The sequence below is a fragment of the Dermacentor andersoni genome, chromosome 7, assembly GCF_023375885.2.
Source record: "Dermacentor andersoni chromosome 7, qqDerAnde1_hic_scaffold, whole genome shotgun sequence".
In the NCBI taxonomy this organism is placed as follows: domain Eukaryota; kingdom Metazoa; phylum Arthropoda; class Arachnida; order Ixodida; family Ixodidae; genus Dermacentor; species Dermacentor andersoni.
Window position 1 is genome coordinate 8,237,543 of NC_092820.1, and position 17,300 is coordinate 8,254,842.

Genomic DNA, 17,300 nt, shown 5'->3' on the forward strand with positions numbered 1-17,300 from the left:
GGTGTTTTATTCTAGAATATATTTGTCAGCAGTACTACTCCTTCTGTTTATATCCTTGGAAACAAACAAGCGAAGGCACCAAGGACAACATAGGAGAAATTACTTGTACTTACTAATTGAATAAAAGAAATTACAAATTAATGGCAATGAAAGCGGATGAGAAAACAACTTGCCATAGGCATGCGATGCTCTAACCAATTGAGCTACCACGGCGCCGTTTTCCCATCCACTTTCTTGTGTATTTATATTTTACTACTAGAACGAACTACTACTACTACTAGAACTAGATCATTCCCCACCTGTGGCAAGTTGTTTCTTCATCCACTTTCATTGCTATTAATTTATAATTTCTTTCATTCAATTAGTAAGTACAAGTAATCTTCCCTATGTTGTATTTGGTGACTTTGCTTGTTGGCTTCTCATGATATGATTATTAAAAATCGCACCCCTCGGTTAACCCCCTTTCTTAATTCTCCTTCATTACTGCTTCTGTTTGTAGGATAAGAGTTCACGCTGTATTGCATACTATCAAAGAACAAAAAGGCGAGAATAATGTTAATTTATTGTTTTAGAAAAAAATTGGCACTTCAATTGACCAGAAATTATTAAGAGGTACATACTGTCTTAATATGTATGACTGAAGAAAGGACATCTAGATGAAAAATACAATGACTTCAGCTACAACGTGTCTATGAAGGCAAATTCATGCAGTCAAACTGCTTTTAGTGGTCATGTTTGAGCTGGTAGGATATCAGAAAAGTGATAGATGTCTTAAGCAGAACATTTCGACGGCTATTATAGTGCAGCAGGACATTAACTGGACCTCTCTTCCACTTGCACACCAATGCATACGCAGCACACACAGCACAGTTGGAAAGGCAGTTGCTCTTCGTGCGTTTGTTGGCAACATGGTTCCTGCATAAGAGAAGGGGTTTGTAATAAACATACAATGACGTTAAAAAAGGTCCATGAACACTAGCTTAAGTACTGTATTCGTTGTCTTTAGTTTACATTTCGTAATAATACATTCGTTTAAGAATTTTGTGTTCTAGAGCGCGATATTTTTTTACAATAATTAGCTCATATTGTTCTTATTTATTTTTATTTGCAAAAAAAAAACATTTTTTGGCTGGTCCCGACATACAGCGATCTAACACTTAACACTTAAATAATGAACCCTATAGAGAGCTGGGATATTCGCAAGAAAGGTGTACGAGATATATCTGCTACCACTTGCTAGCACTGTCTGTATTAGGAGCTGTCCCTACATTACTACACCTTCATTTATCGGAATAAAAAAATTGTGTGATGTACAACAACTCCACTCTGTTGTATTGTTATTCTGTCTTTTTTATTCGAACAAAACATTACATTAACCTGTGTGTACGTGCAGGTATAATTCTCAATGCCATTTCATGGTCGGTGACTTCCTCGTTGAGCTCGGATCTTCATAGGGATGACAAGCTAATTAAAGTGAATGGTTTGAAGCAAGGATTACTAATTATTGCTTATGACTTGAAATTGCACCAACCGCACACGGTCAGCGCGAAATTACAGTACATTTCTTATTTTCCTTAGCGCAACTAGCCGCATCAAATTAAAGAAAATTGCAAAAATTAAAGTGAGCTCACCTGCTCGTTTACAGAGATGCTCGCTTTGCTGCGGTGTGCTTCGCCGTCCTTCGATTAGCGTAGGCAGTGATGATCTGCCTGAGTACAAACAGCGCCGACGGGGCGACTTACGGCGCTCGCGCAAGCAACACAAGCACACAGGCAATACACGCACTAATAACGGGAATCTTCGTAGCTGTTTTCTTTTTACAAGTTCGAAGTCCGCCGCAGTTATGTATCGCGCCGTGCTTGAACTGATGCGGCTTTCTACGATGAATCGCGAGAAACACATGAATGCACTGACGCCGATAGTAGTTTCGGAGCGCTGGCACGAAGAATACCCGTGTGCAGGTCATCAGTTGGCTCATGCACGGAGTAAGACGACAGTCACTGCACTAGCTCGCAGTTTTCTTGACAGGACGACCGATCTGTCTCGGCGCCGCAGTGAAACGATTTCGTTGCCGATGCGCTCCAGACGACGGCACCAGTTCCTAAAACGTAGCCCTTGAGAATGCGCAGAACGGTTAACCCAAGAAAAGCTACGGAGGCAACTGGCGTCCATCGGAAAAAGCTGACGAGGCGAGCGACAGATCGCAAGGCAGCCATGTTTACGCGCTAACTTCACTCGAGGAGCGATTCAAGGTAGCTGCGAGGCTACCTTGAGATTCTGGAGTAAAGCGCTCGAGCTTTCCTTCACTCAAGGCGCGTTTCAAGTGGAGGGCGATTTGTGAAATGAAAAACCGCCCTCAAGGAGCATTTCGAGTGGAGGGTCAAGTCGAGGTGCGTTTGTGAATACGGGGGCACAAGTCCTTGGTATCGCTGTTAGGTCAGCGGGCAATCGATAATATGCCGCCTAGAATTCGACGCTTTCTTCTGCGCCTGATGCCGTACAGTTTTTGCGTAGTGTATGTGCCAGGCAAATCGCTAGCCACTGCTAACACTTTTTCACGTTGGCCGTTAGCTCGTACAAAAGTAGGAAGCTGCTTGACTGTCTCAGAGGGGACAATTTATTCGAAAGCCTGTTTAATGGGTTTAGAAACAGGCGACGATTTCCTGACAAGAGTGAAAGGTCAAGCGAATGATGAAGTGTGTCGAAGCCGGCGAATAATCTGCAAAAAAAGGGTGGCCTAAGAAACAAAATGTTCCCTCTTATCTTGTCCCATACTGGCAGAATCGAGCATGTCTCTCTGTGGTGAACGGGTTGCTGCTAAACGGTATGAGGCTTGTCATTCCTCAGCCCCTTCATAAAGAAGCTCTAAGCAAGCTGCATGACAGTCACCAAGGCATCTCGCGATGCCAATGTGTAGTTAAAGGTTCTTTCTGGTGGCCGGGACTTAGCACTGAGATAGCATCTTTCGTTTTCTTTAAACAGTGCAACGTTTGCGCGATACATGCGCCGGAACATATTGAAGCGATGATTGGATCGACAACACCGTCTTTTTTTTGGGAGAAAGTAGGGGTCAATCTGTGTCAAATTCACGGACGGCAATATCTTGTCATGGTAGATTATCTGTCGCGACACCAAGAGATCGCCATTCTTCCGTCCGCAAACTCTGCTACTATGATCAGTAGAATAAACAGCATTTTTGCGAGACGTGGGGCCGCATAACGTAAAACTATGGTAATATGTTTTTATTCCAATCTCCTGACGTTAAATATGCGTAACCACCGACGCAAGCATCGGGTGGTCACCCGCCGGGTTGTCTAAACAAACCAATCAAATGCTCCCCTCGTTCATAGGTGGTCACTTTTGTTTGCTTGAAAACCGAATAACATTGCCTGCACTGAGCGGCTTGTCTTACCTAATTCGCTCACAAGAGGAGAGGAGCATGCTCAAGTGGAGAGGGATTTGGTGGGTCCGAGCAACTGCACTGAATATCGATAACCGGATGAAGAGGGTGGTGCCGGCGTCTGCGATTAGTCCGCTTTCTCTTAGCTTGCGGTGGTTCGTCGACAATCGCTGTGGCATGCAACGGAAGCTTAAGAATGAAGCTAAAACTGATCCTCAGCAAAGAAGAGTTAGCAGAACGAGGTCGTAAGTGTGCCGAAAGTTCTCGAAAACGTTACACGGCCACGCAAAAGGTTTTATTACACGCAAATAAACCCACGCTCTCCGACAGAGTCGAGTAGCGAGTGCCGGAGCGATCGGCGGCAGCCATCTTTTATTCCTTTCGGAGCGAGGCAGCCTGTGGCTATTCAGAAGATAACTCAGTTTTGTTCGGCATAATAATGCATCGTTAACCCGTACGCGTCATTTTGACGCAGTGAGCTTTTGCGGTTTTGTTACGTCGCGTGAGAGGCAGGGGAAGTGGGCACAGCCCGAAAACTTTTGACCAATAGCCGAGCGCTAATGGCAAAAAGGCATCGAATCAGAAAATACCATTTTCGTTTTGTTCGGTCTAATTATGCATAATCAGTGTGCACACGTCGTATCAGATGGGGAGGCATCGCGGTTTTCGTGACGTCGCGTGATAGACAGGTGAAGTGGGGGGCACCAAAAAATTTTTCCACTAATCGCGGTGGGCTGATAGCAGAATTGGAATAGAAAAGTTTGGAATAGTTTTACGTTATAGCGCCCATGGCATTCCCGAGTGTGTGGTGACCGACAATGGTCCCCTGCTCGTCAGTGTGGAATTCGAGCAATACGCAAAACTATACAGGTTATTATATTTCTAGCTCTAACTCTAGTTTCGAGCTCTTCTAAAATATATAGCTTCTGTCGTGTGACCACGAGTCCGAGGCACCTCCAAGACAACGGGGAAGTTCTAGCGTTTGGTAAAGACGGTTAAGAATCTGATTTTGAAGTCGGATGACCCCTACTTAGCCTTACTGGCTTATAGCGCCAGGTCTGGTGTTCTGAAAGTCAGCCCAGTGGAAATACTAATGGGCAGAATGCTTAGGACGAGAGTTCCAATGCTGCCTTCGAACCGCAGTCCGGGACAATGCTGCCAGCAGAAAGCGGTAGCCAATGACCGTAAGGTCAGGAAGGGGCAAAGCCGCCACTTGAACCGACATCACCGGTCTAAAAATCTCCCAAACGTGGACACAGGTGATGTGGTGTGGCTGACTGATCTCCGTACCAAAGGTACTGTGCTCGCAGCAGCACCATAGCCGTGATCATACCGTGTATAAACGGAAAGCGGGCTCGAAGTCCGTCGAAACAGGAGAATGCGCACCGTCACCCAAAAGACCGGGCAGATAGCGGAAGCTACTAGTTCCCTGATAGTCAGGAACAGCCCAGCAGGGCCCGATTGGTCACTCGTACGAGCAACCAAGTTCGCGAAGCTTTGGTGCCTCTAACTCTGACCGGAACGAAGGGTAACGATTCTGAAACAAAATTGTAACTACGGCCAGATTTGGTAGAGTTGTTCGCAAGCCCATAGGGCTAGCGGTGGACGACTGATGCTTTAAGCGATTTTGTTCTGTGTTGCTTTCTTTTGTGTCAGGGATGTGTGGTATTTTCGAAGGTGGGAGCCAAACTCCAGCCGTCCCGATGTAAAAAGCCATTTATTGAACACATACAACCATATATATATATATGGATGGGATGGATCGATGTTATGAGCGTCCCCTTTGGAACGGGGCGGTGGGTTGCGCCACCAAGCTCTTGCTACTATGCTGCCTAATATCCTACCTAGGTTATGAACACTATGAACTATGAACTATGAACTAAAACACTATGAACTACCGCTTCCAAACTATCTGATCCCCTATTGCGAATTGTGCTTTTGTACGTCTCCGTCTTTTGTCGTTTCCCTACATTTCTTGCACCAATCCTCCAATCGCCTCTTACTAATGTCTATTTCGGACCTGTTTGCTTTACCACTGCTCCCACTGAACCCAAGGGCTTCAAGGAGGCCAGTGGTGCCTAAATCGACCGCTGGGTAGACGTCTTCACATTCTAATAAAATATGCTCCCTCGTTTCCCTAGCTTTACCGCAGCAAGCACATGCTTCTTCTTCCTTCTTATATCTCGCTTTATAGGTGCGTGTTCTAAGGCATCCCGATCTCACTTCGAAAAGTAATGAGCTTCCCTTTGAGTTATCATAAATGGTTTCTTTCCTGATTTCGTTTTTTTCCTCTTAAGGAGTTACTCATGGCAGGTTTCTTTTCCATTGCCGCCACCCATGAGATTAATTCAGCCTCTCTGACTTTCCGCTTGACCTTCCTTGTTGCTGTGTTGCCCACCCCACAGGCCGCATACTTGCTGGTAAGCTTCCTAGTTCTTTTCCTCCACGGTGAATCAATGTTTTGCCTGACAGATACCTGAACACTCTCCCAGCCCATTAACTTTCTTCCATATTCCTAAGCCGTTCTTCATACTCAATTTTACTGCGAGCTTCCGGCACTTCAAAACTAGTCCAGCCCATATCCCCCTGCACAGCTTCATTTGTAGTCTTCCCGTGAGCGCCCAATGCGAGGCGACCCACTGACCTTTGGTTCCCGTCGAGTCCTGATTGTACCCCTGATTTAAAGCAAACAACCGCATTTCCAAAAGTAAGTCCTGGAACCATTACCCCTTTCCACATACCTCGGAGGACCTCGTACCTATTGTATCCCCATAGCGCTCTGTCCTTCATTATGGCTGCATTTCTCTTCCCCTTGACTGTTATGGTTTTTTCCTGTGTTTCCATATATCCATTGCCTTCGTTTATCCATATACGAAGGTATTTATATTCTGTTACCCGAGGTATTTCTTGGCCCTGTATCTCCACTGTCTGTTCACTGTTTTCATTGAATACCATAACACCAGATTTCCTAACACTAAATTTCAAACCTAAATTGTTGCCTTCCTGTCCACAGATATTAGCCAGACATTGCAAATCGCTTTGCTTGTTAGCGAGCAACACAATGTCGTCCGCATAAAATAAACCTGGGAGTTGCTGCTCTATTACTGTACCTGCCTGTTTGTATGAGAGATTAAACCCGATATTACTTCCTTCCAGCGCCCTCTCCATCCTCACCATGTACATCATAAACAGCAGCGGGGATAAAGGGCACCCTTGCCTCAGTCCCTTGTTGATATGAACTTTCTCCGCGCTCTTCATCCCTTCCCATTCAACGCAAACGGTATTTTCTAGGTAAATCTCTCTCAAAAGCTGTACACAATCGTTACCTAAGCCTTCCCCTTCCAGAATATACCACAAAATGTTGCGGTCTACGTTGTCGTAGGCTCCTGTAATGTCTAAAAAGGCCACATACAAGGGTCTGCTTTCTGCTTTTGATATTTCAATGCACTGAGTAAGAATAAACAAGTTAGCGTCCAAACGCCTACCTATTCTGAAGCCATTCTGAAGCTCTCCCAAAATTCCATTATTCTCTGTCCATGCTTGAAGCTTTAATTTGATTGCCTGCATTGCTAGCCTGTATATTACCGATGTTATGGTCAACGGTCTATACGAGTGAATTCTGTCTTTCTCCCCCTTACCCTTATAAATTAAATTCATTCTACTTTGTCGCCAACTGTCTGGTATCCGTCTATCTTTTAAAGTTTTTTCCACTGCTTTCACCAGAGCTTCCTTACTTTTTGGTCCTAGTTCATTTATCAGCTTAACGGGAACCTCTTCTAGCCCTGTGGCTGTGCGCTTAGGAATTTTCTCTTCCGCTTTCTTGCAGTTTAAATTTGTCAGAACCAGCTCCTGTTCCTGGGTCTCTTTCATGCTCTTTTTTTCCTCATATACAACCTCGTCATTGCCTTGGAAAGATTCGGCTGTTATTTTTCGGATGTAATTTATTGCCGCTTCTCCTTCCAGTCTGCTTTCATCTTCGTCTATGATATGTTGTTGTATTGTTGTTGACTTCCTGCCTAATAATTTTATGTGGTTCCAAAATATTCTAGGTGCGGCCTTCTTTTTCTCACGTATTTCTGACAACCAACGTTCACTTTCACCTTTTGATTTTGCTTGCACCAGTATTTGAACCACAGACGTTTTCTCCCGGTATATGTCCCATTTACTAGTTACTTCATCCTTTGACAACTGCGCTTTCTTTGCCTGCCTGTGCTCTCGAGATGCTTTCTGTCGTTCGGCGATCGCTTCTCGTATCTCCTTGTTCCACCAGCTTTTTGGTTTCTTTTTTCCTTTCCAACGAACATGTTGGTTCTCTTTCCGTATTTCTGTCGTTATTACACTTAGAAGCTCATCATATTCCCGCTCTTTACTTGGCCATTTGCCAAGTTTTTCCTCAACTCTAGTGATTGTATTTGCTATTTGTTCAGCGTTCAAATTTGGACTGGCCATTTTGCTCTCCTTGCTCTCCTATCCAACTACATATCCCATTTTCAAAATGATGCGTTTATGGTCACTCCCTATGCTGTTAAACCCTTCCTCATCGATGACCATTTCTCTCAACTTATCATGAATTCCTTCTGTCATCAGACAGCAATCAATGGTTGATTGCCGGTTTCCCACTGCCCACGTGACCTGTCCTTCACACTTAGGCCCTGTATTCACCATCACGAGGTTATGTTGCTCACAAAGGTCCAGCATTGACTTCCCGTTATTGTCGGTATAACCATCTAAATCCTGTATGTGGGCATTCATGTCACGTAATAGGACAATTTCCGCACCACTCCCGAAACCCTTAATATCAGCGCTTATGCATTCCACTAACTCTTTATTCTTCTCCGTGCAATTGTTTCTGGTCCACAAATACGTAACACCCAGCCAAGTTTCTTTCCCACTCATTGTACCTGATAACCAAAGATGCTCTTGACATTGTGAATTTACTCTTTTCCATTTGGCTCCCTGATGGATGAGCGTTCCGACTCCCCCTCCCTTTCTTTCCGACTTAGTTCTGTTGCACCCTTCCCAAACATAATTCTCAATAACTGGCGGCTCTTCTGAGTCTCTAAGGTGCGTTTCTGTAACCACATACACCCCTATTTGTTCTCTGTGTAACTGCTCCTCAATCTCTGCCCACTTTTCCTTTCTTCTGCCGCCCTGCATGTTTATGTAGCCTATTGCATGGCGAGCTCTTTTTCTTGTTTTCCTCCTTTTTCTATTATCGACGGCGATGCTCTTCTGATGTTCCCCTAGGGGACCTTCTTCATTACTATCTACTCTGACCTCCTGAGCGCCTGCGGGCCCCCTAAAAAAGCAACAGCGCGACTACCAAGTCGCCAGCCCACTTCTCGTGCTAACCTGTAATTGAAGTGGATCCCGTCTCGTTTAAAACCACCACAACTTCTCACTTCCCTGTTTACTTCGACAACCTCGAAGCCTTTCTCTCGGCTCATTTTCCAGATTGCCTCATTAGCAGCCACTATGGCTCTTTGTACGTGACTGTCACGCACAGGCACCTCCGGTACCGTGCACACCACGATCAGCACCTGAGGGGATAGCTCATGCAAGTCGTCCACCCCCTTCGCCAAGCGCTGGGCTAGTCCTGGCCCTTTCCTGTTTAGGACGTCATTTAGCCCACCTGCTACTATGACGAGGTTGCGCACGTGGGCATTTAAGCTTTTCTTTTGCTCGCTCCATGACAGAACCAAGTGTGCGCCCTGGAAATGTCCCTACCGCCACTCTTCTGTCGCCTTTCACCCTCTCCACAATTGCTTTTGAGCACCCAGCCAGGTTTGAATCGCCAGCGATAATGACCATTTCACTTTCTCCTACCTGTCCCTGCTTCCCTTTGTCATTTTCCGCGTGATTCGGACTCGACAAGGGGGATTGTCCCCTGGGCTCCTGCTTTTTCCGCGTAGCGGCCTCAAGGTAGGTGCTGCTCTTTCCAGCTAACCCTTCATCACCCTGCCTGTGTTCGACGTATTTCTCTGACCCTCCCTCGCGTGTCGCGTCGGGGGTCTGCGTTCCATTGTCACGCACATTGTCGTTTACAATGGCTCCCTGTTCAGCTTTTCCTCAGCTGCTTCAAGCCTTTTTTCAACTACCTTCCGTGCCTCACGCTCACTGTTTAGCTAATTTTTGAGCTCTTGCAAAGCTCTTCCTGGAAAGCCTCCATTTTCTGCAGCCTAGTATCGACATCACATTGTATGCCGGTTGTTTCGACGCCCTCTCCATTCTCACCCGCTTCCTCATCTGCCTTGAGGGACCCCCCTTCCCCCCCCCCCCGTACTGCCTGCTTTACCGGCTTTCTCGCCATGTATTGCACGGCTTTTTGGAAATACTATAATACTATATCAATGCAGAGCACGTGCCTTTTAGAAAAAAAAAAACGATACGCACAGGATCCAAATCCTCAAAATACCGCAAAGCAACTGTCACCATTGTTTCAAAAATAAACAATGTCGCGGAGACCGAAGGTATGACACGCTCTCGCACGCGCTCAACCACGCTGCCACGCTCTCACTTTTCTACCAAACACGCACAGTAAAACCGCTAATAGCTATTTGTCTTGCCACTTCCAAGCTACTAGTTAAAGACTACAAACACTCAACGTCCCACCCGGCTGCACGTGTTGGAACACGTGGCACGAAAGGACGCTATAATCATCCTGCAAAACAAATTTACACGAAGCACACCCGCGCACCCGAAATACGAGAGACAAAAAAAGGGAAAGAAAAGGAAAACCCCCAATTACTATTTAAATGCAAAAAACCGGCGAATAAAAAACAGAAGCAAGCTCAAAGCATGCACAAAAACTTATGATTTCGTCGTCGCCATGGAGCCCCGAAAAGCACGTCCATCCGCCACAAAATCACTCCACAAACTCTCCACAAACTCATATAACGAAGAACAGAAGCGCCCCCTGGGGAATAAAGAACTCAAATGAATAATGAAACTAATACAACAGGATGCTTGTCTCCCTATGGGGAACCAGCGCTGGAGTTTTCACGGCGCCTGCAGCGCCGCCCTGGCGGTCAGAACATGCACAATGCAGCCTCCCCCGCGGACGAAAATTGCGTTGCGTGCCCTTAAAGTCGAAGGAAAACAAAAGGGCGCCGACGATACTGTTGCGTATACAAGTGCCACAACTAAGTCGGGATGAGGGAGGATGTATCCTTCTGCGTCTTTCCATCTAAACCCTACGAACAAGAACGGAGGCGGCGTTGGATCCAAGCAGTCAGGCGAGCGGAGTAAGCTCCCGTCTTGTCGCCCTGTCAAGCGGTGTCGGGCTGGTTTCTAAATCAGATTTCGCGTGTATCCTTGGTTTATTCGATAGTGAAGACGGTCAGCCATGGCAGACAGTACCAAACAGCAGAATCTGCAGTCGGTATTTCGTCGGAAACAAAATGAGCAATAGCATGCACCATCCGGCATATGTACCATTTTTCCATCGCAATGCCACCGTCAAGCCCCTTCCAACGCCACCGCACCAAGTGAACGATACGAAAGGTAAAAATTATCCATTCATTGCCAAGAATTATGTGGGAGGGAAGCTGCCTTGTAATACGAGTTGTATGCACATAGTGCCGGCGCACGCGCGACTAAGCCACCTATGTGTTTATAAAAATGCGCTTGCGGATGAGGACTCGGCGCTGAGATGCATCCGGCAAATTTATGTAATTAGTGCTAAATGTAGCCAGGATTGTTACGGATCAAGCAGCGGAGCACTCAAACCTTTGCTTGCGAGTCAGCTGATGCGATAAAGCTTTCTTCTCCATTGACTGCTGTGGCGAAGTAACATCAGCATTTTTTATGTCTAGCCAGAGAAATATGGAATATCTTCAGGCCAACTAATACTTACGAAACCATAGCGCAGCACGACCGGAGCCATAACTGCTAGATTTGCAAGGCAGGCAGCCACGCAAGCATGGCAGCGATACACGATGCAACCGTTAAAGAAACACACGTGCTCGCCGCGACGCACTGTGAAAAATATATAAAGCTTAAAAAGCTTCTCTCGTCATTTCTTCACTTGATGGCGCTAGCTTCTTTACAAAAACTGTCCACTTGAAACTGTCCACCTGAAGCGGCGCGAAAACGGAAACATACGAACTATAATACGGCTGCGTATGCGTGTGTGTCGTCTGGTTGTGTGGCTGGAATATGCCGCGTTTCGTCGCCAGGGCGGCGTGCAACGCACTCTTTTCGACGCGCCGCCTATCCAGCGCTGGTTCCCCATACCATTTTGTATGCACGTGATGTTAATAGTGCTTGCAAAGGGCAATGTGCAGGAATCGTCTGCTCCTGCTTGATTCCTGACGTCAGCCGCCATCGGCAACTGCGACTGCCATCTGCGGTCATGTGACGCATGTATATAAAACCAGTGCACGATAATAAAGGGGGCGGGGGGGGAGTCTTCTTTCATCACCCGAGAGCACGGTGTCCGGACTGCTTGCTCGACCAGCACACAGGCGCGCGCTCGGCTAGGCCCCGCGGCCTAACACAACAGCAACCCCGCAACCAGATGGTGCATCGGGAGGTCGAGTTGTTCGATTCAGCTCGGCCGGCTCGATGCCTGCATTGATCAATGCCATGGGGTCGCAGCTTCCAAGAATCGAGGTCCTCTGGCCGAAGGCCTCTTGATAGGTGGGCACTGACTGGACTGCATTAATACAGCATGACAAACTCCAAGGAGCAACCTTTGCCGCCCACACACAATGCAGCAAGCGCAACATGCAGGCTGCTCTCATTGCCAGAGCGTACTAATTCCAATAAGCCGACAACCCCCTACCTAAAGGAAAACCACGAAACGCAAGGTGCACGTTAATCGGCACAAGTACTAAGAAACTTCCAACTATGTGTCCGCGCAAATAGTTAAGTTATAATGAATTAGAGCTTCCACCGATCAGGAAGGCTACTTTAATTAAAATTCGTAACACTTAACCCAATATACCTACATGAGGATTACATAATATCCTATTGTGAAATAAACCAAAGGGAGTGCCGTCTTCAACCCTCATCACGTTCCTAAATTTGCTCAGAAGGCCCGAATTATTCCGGTTTACATCTAGCGCTCTTCTTTATTTTGCTGATACGACGCAGCGTTATTACAGTAAATCACCAATATGACAAATAATAAAAAAAGAACTTCCAAAGAAAAATCTTGCGAACTATCCAAAGCAAGTAGCAATCAAAATTACACTGAGGCTTTTTTTTTTATCTTCAGCCTACATTTCCGTGTAACTACAGAAAGCAAAAACACTGACGCTTTCCTTTCTCGAGCGTTCAGCTGTCACGTTTTCAGGGAAGTAAACATCAAACTAACCCGAAAAAGTCCGCCATAAGAAGAGCAGAAGAGACCAACGATTCCCTGTCTAACAAAACCTCCTAAAACATAAACGTTCAAAAAATTAACATCGTCGAAGAAATCAAACCTGCTGAACTCAACCTACAAAACGTGCCACCAAAAAAGCAGTCCTGCCAAATAAAATACGACTAGTTCATTACTCCCGCAAAAGCACAACTTGTCCACTTGCGCGAGACCTTCCAAGCTGTATGCAACACGCACCCTGTTGGCCAAAGACATGTGTCGTCACGTAAACTTTCATTTTGAAATTGCGGATCTAATCTGAGCCTAACATAAGAAAATGTCGTGCTATTCCTTAAGCTTCCCAAGCATTCAACACACAACTCAGTCGAATACAAAATGAACACAAAAGAACAAAATAATTTGCAGCATGTCTTCCTAATTTCTTTGTTCTGAGGCATCAAACAAACCCTTTCAGACGAGAGGGTCACGCATCCCGTGGTTATCGCAGGGTGTGGTCGCGAAGAAGGCAAGAGCCGCTCAATCGCCTGACGCACCTCGTGGCTGCAATTTGAGGACGCCATGCAGTCACTGCGAGAAGAGTGCAGTCGCGCGTGCGCAGTGCCTTTCTTTGCCTCCGCGAGTGACCCGCTCTTGCAGCAGCCTACAGTGCGCTTCCCTCTGCTTACAACGAGACGTCCGAAATGTGGTTAGGCGACGGTTACAACACCTGAATCATCGCGAAACTCTCCTTTTTCGTGACGGCTGTCCACGCCGATCCCCGATCTCCGCAAACGCCTAAACTTGGGATTTACCCTCCTTCGCTTTTTCAGTCTCCGGCTGGATCCTGACCTTCGCGCATTTGCTCCTGTTACCTTGTCACATCGCACGTTTGATTCTAGACGCCTCGAACGCGTCCGCCTTTCTCATCTTGGGCCTGTGCTTTTCTTCACCATCTGTTCTGACCTATTCGAACAGCCTTAGGTGATTTTTCCTGGCAGGCTGTCTGAACTTGCCGCCTCCGAAGGATCACCAGGCACAGCAGTCCTCAGTCATTTGTAGCATGTTATCTCCATTGTTGCAGAACAGAACAATGCCATCTGCAAACTGTAGGTTGCCGAGATATTGATCCTGACTTCTAAGCATTCCCAGTCTAATAGCATGAATAATTCTGCTGAGCAAGCAGTTAATAGCACTGCCGAGACTGCCTCTCCTTGCCGGACCCCTGTCTTGATCGGTAATTACTGTTTCGCTGAAATGCGTCGAAATATTTCCTTTGATTGTATACAATATTCACGAAGGTGAAGTCCAATATAATTACGTCAACCCACTTGACATCGGTCAACCTAGCAGCGGGCTGGCTTCGACAAGAAATATTGTACAATTTATCACATTCACCTCCTCAATCAGACGGTAAAATTGACAGTCTCTTAAGTATCCTTCAATGACTTGAAGGTGAAAGCATTGTGATTGCTCTAAGTTGTCGCCATTAAAGACTTCTTAATTGCTAGAGCGCGTCTGCGTTCTGTTCTTCGCTTTCCTGTCTCTCCGTTGAATAATCACAATACCGCAACCATTCGGAACTCATCGCCAAATAGCTACGAGTTCATATGGTGATGGCTTCATTATACGCTTCATGACATGTCACGTGACGTCATATATCAACATCTCGGAACCGTTTTACTTCCAATTATCCCGGCAGCACGATACGTGACATTGCGACGTGCCCTTAGCAACTGTACCCTAATATGTCTTCATCTAACTTGTGCAAACCGTAATACACCTTATCCGCTCAAATAAACCTTGATGCACTATGGCAAGTCAGCTCTGCAGAGGCCCGCAAGGTGGAAGAAAGTACATGAAGGGGGGAAATATCGGCATCCACGCCATGCCAATTATACACTATAATTCACCTTCATTTACTCCACCTTGAGTCATCTTACTCTAACGTCGCAGCCAGATGGCCTGAACCGTGCAGCAGCCGTGGCGTCGGGGAATCTCGCACACCGGAGGCCCAGGTGCGATTCCCACCCAGACCCAAATTTTCTTTTGAGTCATGAATATACTTTGTTTAGAGGAACCTCCCTTAGGCATGTGACGTAAATCCGAACATTTTGCGCCACATTTTGCGCCACCGGGCTATTCTGGTACCATCGCTTGATGACGCCGGATTTTTCTGCCTCAGAGGACATATAATGCTTTCTCAGTAAAGGAAACCTGAGGAATTCAACGGAACCCTCTTAACCCGGCTTTGATAGATTACGAAAACGCGGTTGAATTCGTAGAGATACCAGCCGCCATGGAGGTAGCGCATATTCAAAAATCGCAGGAACCATACCTGGACATCTTAGGAAAATAACTAGGCCGCATTTTAGCACCGATAACTCTTCAAGTGTGATTGACCCTCTTTTTTCGAGTGCTCTAACCATTACGCTACGACCGCACCTGTGCTTCTCTCGTGACAAAGTGGCCCTTCGAAGCACCTCACGTAGTGTGTCACGCGCTAATTTCTCGCCTTGTTCCCTGATTACTGCCACAACATGGAGGTTAAACTGCCCTTCCTTCTGCCCATGTTTTTCGTGAGACGGATACCTACAAAGTAGGCTAGGTCCTTGCACCGAAAAATAAAGTAGTTGTGGAATAAGAGCAGCACCTGCTCCAAACGAAGGGTGTTTACTTTTTTACAACTCTTTTGAGATGATTTGAGTATTGCAATAGCGCTAACAGATGTATCCACAAAGTAACAAGGACGAGACACAAGCTCTGACTGTAAACTAAATTTTATTGACCGAAGACGGACACCTTACACAAAGGGAAAGGCGGAAGTGAAGGGAGCAATACAATCAGCAAAAAATGACATTGCGCATCGATATCGTACGTGCCGGTAATCAACGAAAATAGACGCAGAAAAACAAACAACTAGAAAGAAGGGACGCCATACTAAAAGACAATCAATTCAGTAAGCGGTGGTTTTCAAAAATTAAAGCTCTGCAGCCAAAAGCGATACAGAGGTTATGCACTTGCTGCCATATTTCCTTATGTAAAACGCTTCCAAACTGACGCGCGCCGTCGTGTCGGCACTCTTACTGAGAATATTTGTCAAATCAAGCATGCACCAACTCGCTCAGAAAGAAGTTTCAAATAAGTACCTTTGTCGTTCATTGGGCTCTTATTTCGGTGTTCTTCCCTCTTTTCGTATCACTGACCTTTTACTGACCCACAACGTGAACGCAACATGCCGGGCAAGACGCTGCGCCTTCTGTATCCGCAAGGGCCTCGTGCCAGATGAAGTAAGTGCTCACTTTGGCCCTGTAAAACCGTCATGGGGACACGTTAAAAGACTGTGCAGACTAATGCGGTCAGAACTGTGGCGGTAAGTTCGTCTTTTTCAAAATTGGCTTTGATTGGTTTGCTACGCTGACCACCCCGGATGGCTCGCCGCAAGGAAGTTAGCATCGCTTACGAAAACAGCTGCTCATCTCACAGAGTGCCATTGCAGGAGCCTTCTGAACCTGTTGCTGTCTTGTTTACGTAAGAGGAACATAACACAGGGGAGTAAAGGAAGTTTAACCGTCCTTGGTAATGTTTAGCTGCCTGAGAACGTAACACGCCTCCTGTGGAAGGGCCCAAAATATGGGTGGCAGCCTGGTGTCCCGGCCCGTGAGCTGATGGCAACGAACAGGAAATCGGCCATGAAAGCGAGAACTGAAGAGGACCGGGACCGCTGCCTCCTTGAAGGTGTAGACTCTCTGCGGAAGTGCTCATCAAACGTTCTTGACGTGCAGAATAAGAAAAGACTGTTAAATGGCGTGGTTTTTTTGTTTAAAAGAAATAACCTTGTGCTTGTTCAAGCAGACAAAGAGACTGGGTTTGTTGTTCTGCCAAAGGGAATGTACAATGATGAAAAAGTGCAAGCGGCGATCACTAAGAATTTTGAGCCTGTTCAGAAAAGTGCCGTTAGGGTCAAGACCAAGTTTATTAAGTTCTGTAAGAAATTAAGTCTTGACAAACTTGTGAGGGACTTTGCTGAAAACAGAGGTAGTAGCCTAAACGCATTTTTTACAGCCAAGGCCCACAAACCGGATATTCCATACCGGTCTATCATTAGTGAAGAAGGTTGGTGCCAAATAAACGTTAGTCGGTTTCTGCAAAAGCATCTCAAAACGCTTGCTTTGAAAGAAGCGCTCCTTACAAAGAAATCTAGCGATGTCACGCTGTTCCTTGAGAGCACAGATAACATTGACTTTGGTTTCTCTGTAAATGTAGAAGACTTGTTTTATTTGGTGCCTCGAGATCAGCTTTTGTTGGCTCTTAAGGAATGCGTAAAAGCAAATGGCAAAGTGCTTCACGGAATTCAACAGACTTGTCAGTAGATAATTTTATATCGTTATTCCAGCTTTACCTGAGATCTACTTTTATTGTTTATGACAACCTGCCTTTTTTGCAGCGCAATGGTATCTGCATTGAGTCCTGTGTGTCCCCAATTCCTTGTGATATATTTTTAGCAAAAGTGGACAAACTTTTAGATAGGTCTTTTTTGGGGGGCTTTATTTTAAAGGTATTTAGGTATGTTGGTGATTTATCAGGGCTTTTAAAAAG

General features: G+C 46.0%; 1 protein-coding gene across 1 annotated transcript in view; it reads left to right on the top strand.

Moving 5' to 3' along the window:
- The window catches only part of Asator (tau-tubulin kinase asator), a 364,070-nt gene that overhangs the window by 106,261 nt on the left and 240,509 nt on the right, over positions 1-17,300 (top strand). The gene's annotated exons all lie outside the window — the stretch shown is intronic.